At 39.1% G+C, this 12,473-nt stretch overlaps 1 long non-coding RNA gene across 1 annotated transcript; it reads left to right on the forward strand.

Annotated features, from left to right (window-relative positions):
* The first annotated feature begins 3,201 nt into the window (after positions 1-3,201).
* On the forward strand, positions 3,202-8,555 carry LOC140598584 (uncharacterized). The gene is made up of 2 exons (XR_012001040.1): positions 3,202-3,335; positions 8,438-8,555. It is a non-coding gene; the product is annotated as an uncharacterized lncRNA (long non-coding RNA).
* Positions 8,556-12,473: the final 3,918 nt, after the last annotated feature.

Genomic DNA, 12,473 nt, shown 5'->3' on the forward strand with positions numbered 1-12,473 from the left:
TAGTATTTCCACTACAAGGATGTCAAAATTTATTTTCCAAACTTCTGACTGGACATTAGCATTGTTTTCAGTCTTTTGCTTTGAAAACAATGCATTAATAATACTGTACACAGTTCTGTCTCACATGTTCAAGATATCTGTGGTGTAAATTCATGGCAAGAAGATTATTAGATCAAATTGTGTGTTTGTATGTAATTTGGATGATATTGCTAAATCTACCTCCACAGGTATTGTAAAAATCAGTTGAGAATGCACAGCATTGTCATTAGAGTATGTTACCAAAGTTTTGGATTTGACACTGATAAGTGAAAATGTTTAATCTTAAGGTAGGCTTAGTATGCATTTTGCCTGTTAAGAGTGGGGTGAGACATCATCTTAGACTTGAGAAGTCTTGCTAGTGAGGATCCAGGTAAAATGGTATTGTTTTACATTGCTGTATGCTTATGAACTCTATCAATCTCTTTGCAAAACAGTCTAGCAACCTGTTAAAAATTTTTAAACCGTAAATATCTTTTGTTCTAGCTACTTTTTCTTCTTAAGGACATGCCATAGAAGTTGCTGCCATCATTTCCACTTCTAACCCATGGACCAAAATGTAGTTATATGACCACACTTTGAAGGGAGGCTAGGAAATATAGTCCTGGGCTCTGTGGCAGTGTCCAAAGCTAAAATTGGGCAGTTCTAATACTAACCCAAGAAGAGAAGAAAGGACATTGAGAGACAGTAGTAGTTTTTGCCACAACAGACTTTGGTGGCCCAGGTAAAAAAGAAAAGGAGACCTTTCCCCCAAAGGTTATCAGCAGGAACCTTAGGAGTATATATAAAAGTGGGTTCTTTTTTTTTTTTTTTTTTTTTTATTGCAATGTCTTTATTGCATTACCGGAGCAAGTTGGCCAGACTGTCTTGGGGAAGATAAAAAAAAACAAAAGACCAAAAAGTATCTCCCCTCACTTTCCCCCCACCCTCCTCCATAAAAGTGGGTTCTAAAAATGTTACACCAAGGGGTAATAAATATAAGGTCTTATCATGGGAAATTTATTGGCACAGGTGTACTCACCTAGGGATCAACATCTAATATATTGGCATTAATAGTTTGATAGGATGAGACCTGGGGCTCAATAACAGGTTAGAAATAATAAATGGCCTACAAATGTAATTTGAAATAATTTCAAAATGCCTGAAATACCCTGGCATACCATAGAGGAGGAAATACAAAGGCTCCTTAGACATTCTCTATTTTCAACAGGTCATTGAGAAGTGCATTGTTGATAGGAGCATCATCATTCCCAAAGAGCTCTGAATGGCTGTCCTCTGTCAGAATGCTGGTGATGAATGCTGTGGTCGAATTGTTTCCTGATCTCAAAGAGAATACTACAAACCCAAAGTGACAAAGGCCACATGATGGCAAATAACCACCAGAGACATGGTGGGCAAATTGCCACAGTAAGTCAAAGAAGAAAAGTTAATCCGATTGTTTTGACCTGCAGGGGAAGGGAGTAACTGACTAAATGATAACAAGGTCCCTAGTAATGAAATAGCTTAAGTAGCTCACTAAGGTGCTGCTTGACATGTATAGGTGGGAAAATTCTAAACTAACTTGTGTTGTCATAGAGAAATTTGAAGCCTCCCATCCAGTTCACAGACCTGGAACTCCTTGATGATGGAGAGAGACTGGGTCCCTTTGAAGAACCACCCAGCAATACAGCCACAGTTGTATAACCATGAACCTTCCTCTAATCCAGTGATTCCCAAACCTGTCTGTACTTTAGAACCCCTGAGAATTCTAAATAACACCCTCCAGAGCAATTAAATCATAATTTCAAGCACTGAAATCCAGGCATTGATATTTTTTAAAGCTCCCCTGGTAAATCCTGTGAGAAGTTAGGGGATCACTGCCCTAATCCTTCTCTAGTGGCCATTTACTAAAGACAGGATGTTGTCTTGGCCTGAGTCTGGAAAACAGTCCAGAGACCCAGATTTTGGTTATTTCTCCAGGCCTAGATGTGTAGTAAGAATAGATGTATTTTAGTAACTGAAGCAATCTTCATTTTGGTTTCCTGACCAATGGAATGAGGGCTATCATGGTAGGAAGGGCTATGCAGAAGTTTGTAAGTACTTGCTACCACGCTCACACTAAGACCGCACACAGAAAGCACCACATCCTGGTGAACTTGTAGAAATTAGTGCCACCATGCTGGCATAGTGATTCATACCACAGTCTCACATAAATGCCCTTTGTGGTCACCAAATGGGGGTAGGGAATGATAGTGTAAAAACCAGGTGGGTAGTAAAGAATGATTGGATTACTGCAAAGTTAAATCACATGGAGATGCCAATTACAGTTGCTGCTCTAGGTGTGGGATCTTCATTGGAGGAAATTAAAATAGACTTTGATGTGATATATAGGTTTTTGTCTGGAAATGGCCCACACACCCCATTTCAACTGGTAAGGGAAGTCAGAAATAAACTGCATTTAAATGGCAGGGACAACAGTGAACCCTTACTGTCTTGTCTCAGGACTGTGTCAACTTTCTGTTCTGTGGTGTGAAGGGACCTTGATCATCTTGCTGTGTCAGAATATTACACTATTACAATATTACACTATTACAATATTACATTGGTCTATTATAGAAATGAATGTTAAATGAACCCAATGAGCAGGAAGTAGTAAGCACTCTACATGTTTTGGTAAGTTATATGCATGCCAGAAGGCACAAGAAAAACCCTGTAGAACTTTCAGGACCTGCCGCAAGTTTCTAGAGGTCTGATGGCCTGAGACTTATCAGGCTACCCATTCAGTGACTGAGTGACTGTTTTTTCACCAACACAAAAAAGAAAAAGGCAAAATGTGTGGCAGGCCTTTTTGGCTTCTGAAAACAACAAAATTGAACATTAACATTAATTGAACTCTAACCTATCTTCTGAGTAACTGTAGTTTTCAGTGGAGCCCAGAGCAAACTGTCTTGTCAGCTGGGCCTTACAATTAGAAGTTAGTATTAGAAATTAGTATTAGAAGTTCACGTGGTAGAGATGTTATATATGAAGCCTGGTAAGTGCCAATAGGAGAATTACAACACAGATTCTTTGGTTGTTGAGTAAAGATCTTTCTCAACCAATGTTTTGTTTTGTTTCTTTGAAAAGTAGCTCCTGATTCGCTGCTGGTACCTGGTAGAGATGAAACACCTGCCCATGGGACAAGTGACTATGTGAATAATCAAACTATCCATCATGAACTGATGTTATCTGATTCACCAAACCATACAACTGAATGGGCACAACAGCAGTCCACTCCCTACAAGACTGGGAACATGGCCACAACTAAAGTGAATGAGCAGGTGACTCAGGTTACTATTAGTACCTGCCCCTATTCCTTCAGCACTTCTCCCTCAATCCATATAAACTGGCTTCATAAGGAGCTCCTCTGACCAATTAATGGAAGAGAAAACCATGTCAGCCTTGTTAATTGTCACAAGGATCTGCAGTGAGCTGGCATTATCTGGATGTGAATGGTCACTGGTATTACAACACCATCACTCATTAGTGGCCCTGAAACACAATCGTAAAGGGAAATCCTTTCATTGAGAAGAACTTTAGGAGACAATGGCCTGAAGTAAGGTAGTGAGATCGAGTCCTACTTCAGGCTCTGCGCTCAGTGCCAAGCCTGCTTGGGATTCTCGCTCTCCTACCCTCTGCTCCTCTCCCTGCTTGCTCTCTTTCTCTCTTTCTTAGCACCTCTTCCCCCTCTGTGTCTCTCTCAAGTAGATAAAATCTTTTTTTTTTAAGAATGTATTTTTTTTAAAGATTTTTCATTCATGAGAGACAAAGAAAGAGAGGCAGAGACAAAGGCAGAGGGAGAAAGAAACAAGCTCCCTGCAGGAAGCCCAATGCAGGACTTGATCCCTGGACCCCGGGATCATGATCTGAGGCAAAGGCAGATGCTCAACCACAGAGCCACCCAGGCATCCTTCAAATCCTGTTCTTACTGTCATTCATTTGGTAAAGTAATTTGTCTTTTTATTCTGGGTGCTTAAAAATTTCCCCTTTGGTTTTCAGCACTTCTACTATGATGTGTTAGGTGTGATTTTCTTTGCCTTTTTCTTGCTTAAGGTTTTTAGTGCTTCTTGAATCCAAGGCATGATGCCTTTTACTTAATTTAGACATCTCTTCAAGTATCACTTTATTATATTCTCTCATTCCTTTCTTTCTGGGTTTTAATTATGATTATGTTAGACTTTAAAAAAATTCTAACCATAAGTCTTCCACTTTTTAAAAAAAATTTCCATATTTTCATTCTTTTGTCTTTGTAAATCTGCATATTTTCTTCTGAACGTCATCCAGTTTCCTATTTTGTCTTTAGCTTTGTTTAATTGGCTATGAAGTCCATCCACTGTGTTTTTAATTTGTTGAAAGACCTAACAATAGAATTTCCATTTGTTTGTGTTTCCATTCTCTATGCACATTCTTATTCTTATAAGTTCCTGAACAAATTAAACATGGTATATTTTTGTTTCATAATCCCTGTGGGTTTTGTTTCTATGATCTGTTGCTTCTTTGGTTTTGTTGTATCTTCTCATATACCTGATTATTTTTTATTTGTGCTGGATATTATATATAAAATACTGCAGAGGTATTTTGAAGCTCCTGATAGCACTACTTTCCTCAAGAGAGGATTTCTTTTGCTTCTATTAGGCAGTTCATCTGGGGCCAGTAGGAGACTCAGATCACTACAGACCAGTTAGGGCCAGAGATGATTCAGTCACTGCCAGTTCTGATCTATTTTCAGTTCACTTGACTCCTAGGGTACAGCCCTTCAGAATCTGAACTGAAAGGCTAAGGTGTTTATCTCTTCCTGGGTGAGCCCTAAACTCCACTTTTTCAACTTCCCTACCTCCTCTTCTGGGCCTGTGAGCTTGCAAAAATCCGTATTTACCTTCTCAGTTGCTTTTGGAAGAGACCAATGTGGCCACCAGAAAAAGGGACCCAGATGTTCAAGCATCTCTCCAAAATGTCTCCCTCTCAGACCTTGGTTCTGCAATCCACACCAATCTGGTAGCTTTTCGGTGTCTTTAAGGAAATGCAGTTTTCTTTTTCTTGGCCTACAATTCTAGTTCTCATCAAAACTCACCTACTTCTTCATTACCAGAAGTGGAACTGCAAAGGACTCATTTTTAATTTTTTTTTTTTAAGTAATCTCTATACCTAACATGGGCCTTGAACTCAACTCTGAGATCAAGGGTTGTATGCTCCACCATCTGAGCCAGCCAGGTGCCTCAAGGACTTATATTTAATGTCAAAAATTATACTAGATGCCACTAACCTCTCTCTTACCAAAACACACAAGGTCATAATAGTACACGTTTAACATATAAACTAAATAAGTAAATACCTAATAAACATAATATATATGTGTGCATATATATGTATATAATAGTACACGTTTAACATACAAACTAAATAGTACACGTTTAACATATAAACTAAGTAAATACCTAATAAACATAATATATATGTGTGCATATATATGTATATATATATTACACACACATACATGCATGATTAGGCCCAGGTCCCCTGCAATATTCTGTTACTCTGGGATTTGTAACTCAAGGAAGGGAAACACTGCTAGAAGCAAAGACATAGTCTCAGGAAAGTTACAAGTATATTTGAAAGATTTTTTTTTTTAAGGGAGAGAACACACAAGCTGGGGGAAGGGGCAGAGGAGAGAGAGAAGCAGAAGCAGACTCCTGCTGAGTGGGGAGCCCATCATGGGGCTCAGTCCCAGGACCTAGAGATCATATCTGAGCCAAAGGCAGATGCTTAACCAACTGAGCCAGGTGCCTCACAAGTATATTTGAAGGAACATGAGGAGGCCAGTTTGCTGAGATTTCACATATAAAAGCAAAGGTAAAGTTCTGGTTTGTATTCTCTATACAATAGGAAACCACTGGAAATTTCTTCATTCTGGTATTTTTTAATAAAAGCTGTGTTAATCTGATAGTGACATGCATGATAGACTGAAGAAGTAGGGATAGAGGTAGAGAAATCTGCTGGGAATTTATAGTAATGGACCAAATATGAGTTGTTGATGACAGGCATCATAGTGTAATGAAAAGAATGTTGACATCAGAATCACAGGACTTGTAATTACTGGTCCTGTCAGCTCGGGCCAGTTATTTAACCTGTCTGATTCTGCTTATTTACATGCCTATCACCTTGGAGGCCTTTAATAGAATGATGAAATACTAATAACTTTTGCTTAACTCACAGAGTGGCTATACAAATAAATGATGACAAAAATCTTTTTAAATGTATATCATAAATTTAAGGTATAATGTGCATTTGAAGATCCAAAGAATTAAAAATGGAGACAGGTAGGGAAGGAGAATGGTGAAAGAAAAGATGATTCAAATATGGTGAATCCTGGTGACATAAAAATAGTCACTTAAATCAGTCAGAAGAGGAACTGATTTGGGAGATCAGGACACGGGTTAAGGAGAATACTGTGATTTACTTCATTTTAATTGTGGAAATGTTCAACAGGCAGTTCTCTATTACATCTGTAGTTTCATATATTCTTAGATATTTTCATTTGAGATGATTCAATCTCCTTTATAAATAAATTTTAAGTTGAGAGAAAGAAGTTATCTCCTTGGGAATATGTATTTCTTCCTCATTTTTAATTTAAAAAAATAAAGCCTGTACGTGCTGATTTTATAAAAGTTCCATCTATTTTGTCCAGTTTATTAGTGTGATTACACAGGGCATTGACTGGTTTAAGGATTATTTATTCCCTCCAATTTAATACCAAACTGCTGGGGTGCCTGGGTAGCTCAGTCAGTTAGGTGTTTGCCTTTGGCTCGGGCCATGATCCTGGGGTCATAGGATCAAGCTCCATATTGGGTTCCCTGCTCTGTGGGCAGCCTGCTTTTCTCTCTGGCTGCAGCTCCCCCCTGCTTGTGTGCACTCTCTAATAAAAAATAAAATCTTAAAAATGCCAAACTGCTATTCTTCAGCATGCATCACTCTAAACAGTTATCACTACTAGTACTTTAGGGTACTAGTACCTTACTAAAAATCAGGCAAACATTTTCTTTAATTTCTATTTGAATTTCATGTGAGACATAACAAGTGTCTTATTGAAAGTCTTATTGATCAGGGTATCTGGGTGGCTCAGTGAGTTAAGCGTTCAGCTCAGGTCATGATCTCAATGCTGTGAGATCAAGCCCCGAGTAAGTCTCTGTGCTTGATGGGGAATCTGCTTGGGATTCTCTCTTTCCCATTACCCCCAACCCCTACTCACACACACATGTGCTCTCTAAAATAAATGTAGAAATCTTTGGAAAAAAATAAGTCATATGCATGGTTTGTTTCTTTTATATTTTAAATGTATATGTCTTTAATTCAGACCGTGAACTTTAAGATGGTTTCTTTTCCTTTTGAAATGCTTGGTTTCTCCTAGTTGTGTTTAAAATTAAATTGTAATGGACACTCAACCATAGCAATAGCTCTATCTTTGAAAAAAAGCTTTGATTGTGGTGTTTACAAATTTTGAGGGGTAAATATTCCACTGTGGCTCATTTCAAGCTACCACACGACATCACAGAACACAGAATTGGAAGGAGATGTATAATTATCAAACTATAATATAGTATGTCTACAATATGGATATGATAGACATAACCACAAAAACATGGATAATAGTAAAATGATCAAGTGAATTTTTAGTATTACTGAGTTTTATATATTGGATTTTAACATAATTGTCAGCTTATATAATTAATTTTTAATAATGGCTATGTTTAACAGCCTGTAAATTTTCTAAAAATTTTAAAATTCACACTCATAAGGCAGCATAAGCCAGCTCTAGGATAGTAGTGCCTACACAGTTTTAGAAGTGACTTATGCACTAGCCAATATGAGTTGAGTTCTTCATGCCTTTTTCATATTCTTCCATGTATATGTTACCTTGTTATGACTTTATTACTTTCTGAAAATTCTAAGGCTGCTGCTATAAATGTTTAATTTTTGTTACCTGTAAATAAATACAAACAAAAGGAACTCAATAAAACAATGGGAAAAATATAGAGACTTTTCTTCAAGAAGAAATACAGATGGCAAAGCAGCACATGAAAACATGCAGAACATCTTTAGTCACTAGGTAAAAGCAAATTAAAATGACAATGAGATATACCACTCCATACCTATTAGAATGGCTGACTGAAAAGACTGGTCATAACAAGTCAGGAGGAACTGGAATTCTCATACACAGCTGGGAAGAATGTAAAACAGTATAAGCACTTGGAAAACAGCTTGGCAGTTTTTTAAAAGGTTAAGTATGTACCTATCAAACGATTCACTATTCCACTCCTAGCTATTTACCTAAAAAAAGTGAAAACCCGTGCCCATATACACATTTATACAAGAATATCTGTTACAGGCAAAAACTGGAAGCAACCAGAATGTCCACTGATGGGTGAATGGATATGGGAATTGTGGCATACCCATACATAGAATACTACTCAACAATAAAATTAATAAACTATTGAGTGACACAACAGGTAAAATCCCAAATAATTATGCGCTGAATGAAAAAAGTCACAGAGGGCATACTGTTTGATTCTATTTAAAATTGTACAAAATGCAAACTATCCTAAAAGACAGAAAATGGATCAGTGGCTTCCTGTGGATACAGGGGAGAAAGGGTTGGGGGAACAACAGGGTTTACAAAGGAGTACACGGATACTTGCAGTGATGCTATGTTTATTATCTTGATTTTAGTGATTGTTTCATGGGTATATACATTATGTCAAATTACCAAACTGTACACTTTAAGTATATGCAATGTATTGTATATCAATTGTACTTCAGTAAAGCTATAAAAAATTTTTAAAACTGATCTGACCGGGCAGCCCCAGTGGCTTAGCGGTTTAGCGCCGCCTTCAGCCCAGGGCATGATCCTGGAGTCCCGGGATCGAGTCCCATGTCAGGCTCCCTGCATGGAGCCTGCTTCTCCCTCTGCCTGTGTCTCTGGCTCTCTCTTTCTCTCTCTGTGTCTCTAATAAATAAGTAAAATCTTAAAAAAAAAAAAAAACTGATCTGACCAATGAAAATGAGGAAAAAAACAACTGTTTTGTTCTAGACCACATATTTCCATCTTTTAGGGTAAAACTGTAGGTTCTTTGGGTAGCCCTAAGCATATTGCCAGCTTATTCTGAGAAGTCAAACAACTGAAATTCTCATGTCTTTATCACATGTCTGCCGTTAGGCCAGATTCTCTTCATCTGAGTGCCTATCTTTATACTTTAATATATTTCATACTATTTGTTTCTCACATTACTATTATAATGAGGCTTTGGTATTAATATTCATTAGATCATTGGTTTTTCACTCTGTTTAGTGAACACTAAGGATACAGAACCATATCCTGAGGTACCCTGAGTGGGTATGGGATCAGAGATAGAGGGAAAGTGATAAAGATTCTGAGTGGGCAAGTCTTTAGCCTCCAACTCAGGCAGCTTCTTTGTTTTGTAGACTTAAGGACTCTTGGTGGAGGGGGAAGCATGAAAAATCATCTATGCTTTCCATAAGCCACATTCAGAGGCTAATCCAGAGTAGCTGCTCAATGAATACCTGCTGAATGAATCTTGATTAAAATAGAAAATGCCACTCTCACTTCTTTCTGTATTCTTCTCTCTCATGTGGCATATAAAATTTTATTCTGCCTTTTGAGTCTCTTGAGATAGGAGTATTAGTTTTTGAGAAGAGCTGTTGATTTTACACTAAAAGAACAGTACCAATTGCAAGGAAGATGGAAGAGTAGAAGGATCCTGAGCTCACCTCCCCCAAGGGACACAACATGGTTACAACTACATTTAATGCAACTCACTCTGGAAACAACCTGAAGATTAGCAGAACAGCTTTTCCACAGCTAGGGATATAAAGAAAAAGACACATTCAGAAGGATAGGAGGGGCAGAGAGTCAGGGACCAAACCCTTGGCACAGCAACCCACAAGCAGGAGGGTTAACACAGGAGTTGAGGTCCTCTCTAAGGAGTGAGACGAATCAAGTCCCATACCAGGCATCTCTGGCTCTGGGGACCTGCACAGAGAAACGCCCATAAAACCTACCTCCGAAAATCAGCAGGACTTACCTTAACTCCAAGAGAGTCAGAAGGCTGTGAGAAACCAAGACTCCACTCAAAGGGTCAGAGCACTTTATCATTTGATCTGAGATCCAACATAGAAGCAGCAGTTTGAAAAGTACTTGGGTTATACATGAAGGAAATTTACTAATTTTAGGGTGTGTGCTGAAGGGGCTAGGAAGTGTTGGTGGGCACCATTTTTCTTGCCTTCTTTCAGCTTAGTTGGCCAGATGCTTGTGGGAGCCAGTTCTGACACACTCTCCATCTGTCCTGATAACACCACTTGCCCCACCCCAGCATTCCCCTGCAGACCTGTCCAGCCCAATCGACACCACACCTGGCAAACACCTGGTTTTTTTTAAAGATTTTATTGGGGTAATCTCTACACCCAATATGGGACTGGAACTCACAACCCCAAGATCAAGTTGCATGCTCCACCGACTGAGCCAGCCAGGTGCCTTGGCTGCTTCAGTTTTGACCAGTGTTTCCTCAAAGCAACTTCCACCCCACCACATGTGGCGGGCAGCCCCAGGGCAGGCCATTGCACCTCCAGAGCAACTCCTGCTCCAGAGAGGGAAGGGTTCCAGCCCCACCCAACAGCATGCTCATAGCAATTGTGGCTAAGACTCTTAGCAGCACTGGGAGCTAACTCCATCCACCAGCAGACCCACTATAGCCAGATTTCTCAACTAGCCGCACCAGGGTCCAGCCTTGCCCACAGTAGTCAAAGCTAATCATTACAGCCAGCTAGGTTGGAGGCCAGACCTGCCCACCAGTGTGCCTGCAGCAGTCATGCCCAGTCACAACAGGAGGGTGCATGCAGCCCAGGGGACATCGTTGGAAGTGCCTGGTTCTGGTAACCATAGAGGATTGTGCTACTGGGCCCCATGGGATACCTACATAAGGCCATTACTTTCAACATCAGGAAACATAGCTGACCTATCTAATATACAGAAACAACACAGACAAAATCAAGAGACAGAAGATTATGTCCTAAACAAAAGAACAAGACAAAACCTCAGAAAGAAAACTAAATGAAAGAGATAAGGAATCTATCTAATAAAGAGTTCAAGGTAACGGTCACAAAGATATTAACCAGTTTGAGAGAAGCATACGAACTCAATGAGAACTTCAACAAAAAGAAAAACAAAAAAGAATCAGAGCTGAAGAATAATGGAAATGAAAGAAAACTAGAGAGAATGAACAGAAGAATGGAACAGTGATCTGGAAGACTGAGTAATGGAGAGAACCCACGCCAAACAGTAAAAACAAAAGAAAATTAAAAAAAAGATAGGTTAAGGGACTTCTGGGGCAACATCAAACAAACTAACATTCATAATTCAGGGGTCCCAGAAAGAGAAAAGAAAAGGGCAGAAAACTTATTTGAGAAAATTGCTGAAAACCTCCCTATGTTTAAGAGGATGAAAACAGACATCTCAGTCTAGGCCACACAGAGAGGCCCAAATAGGTGAGCCCAAGGCAGTCCACACCAAGACATATAATAATTAAAATGTCCAAAATTAAATAAAGAATCTTAGAAGCAGCAAGAGAAAAGCAAACAGTTACATATAAGGGGAACCCCAAAAGGCTATCACCTAATTGTCAGCAGAAAGTTTGCAAGCCAGGGACACCTGGGTGGCTCAGCAGTTGAGCACCTGCCCCTGGCTCAGGGCGTGATCCATGGTCTCAGGATCCAGTCCCACATCAGGCTCCCTGCCTGGAGCCTGCTTCTCCCTCTGCCTACGTCTCTGCCTTTCTCTCTCTGTGTGTCTTTCATGAATAAATAAATAAAATCTTAAAAAAAAAAAAGTTTGCAAGCCACAAAGGAATAACATGATATATTCAAAATGCTCAAAAGAGAAAAATATCTACAGCCAAGAATATTAGGCAAGGTTATCATTCAGAACTGAAGGAGAGATAAGGAGTTTCCCAGATAAATAAAAGTTAAAGCTTACCACTAAACCAGCCTTACAAGAAATATTAAAGGGAATTCCATAAGCAAAAATGAAAAGGCCACATCTAGAAGCTATAAAAGGAAAAAATTCCACTCGTAAAAGCAAATACATAGTAATGACAGTAGATCAATTACTTATAAAGAAAGAACTGGTTCTTTGAGAAAATAAAATTAATAAACATTTAGCCAGACTCATCAAGGAAAAATAGAGAAAGAATTGGGCCTGAATGACTCAGTCGGTTAAGCGTCCAATCCTGAATTTGGCTCAGATCGTGATCTCAGGGTTATGAGATTGAGCCCCACATTGGCCCCACACTGGGTATGGAGCCTGCTTAAGATTCTTTCTCTCTTGCCTTTCCCCTGATATCAGGAACACA

This window comes from Vulpes vulpes, chromosome 4 (genome assembly GCF_048418805.1).
Source record: "Vulpes vulpes isolate BD-2025 chromosome 4, VulVul3, whole genome shotgun sequence".
Lineage (NCBI taxonomy): Eukaryota > Metazoa > Chordata > Mammalia > Carnivora > Canidae > Vulpes > Vulpes vulpes.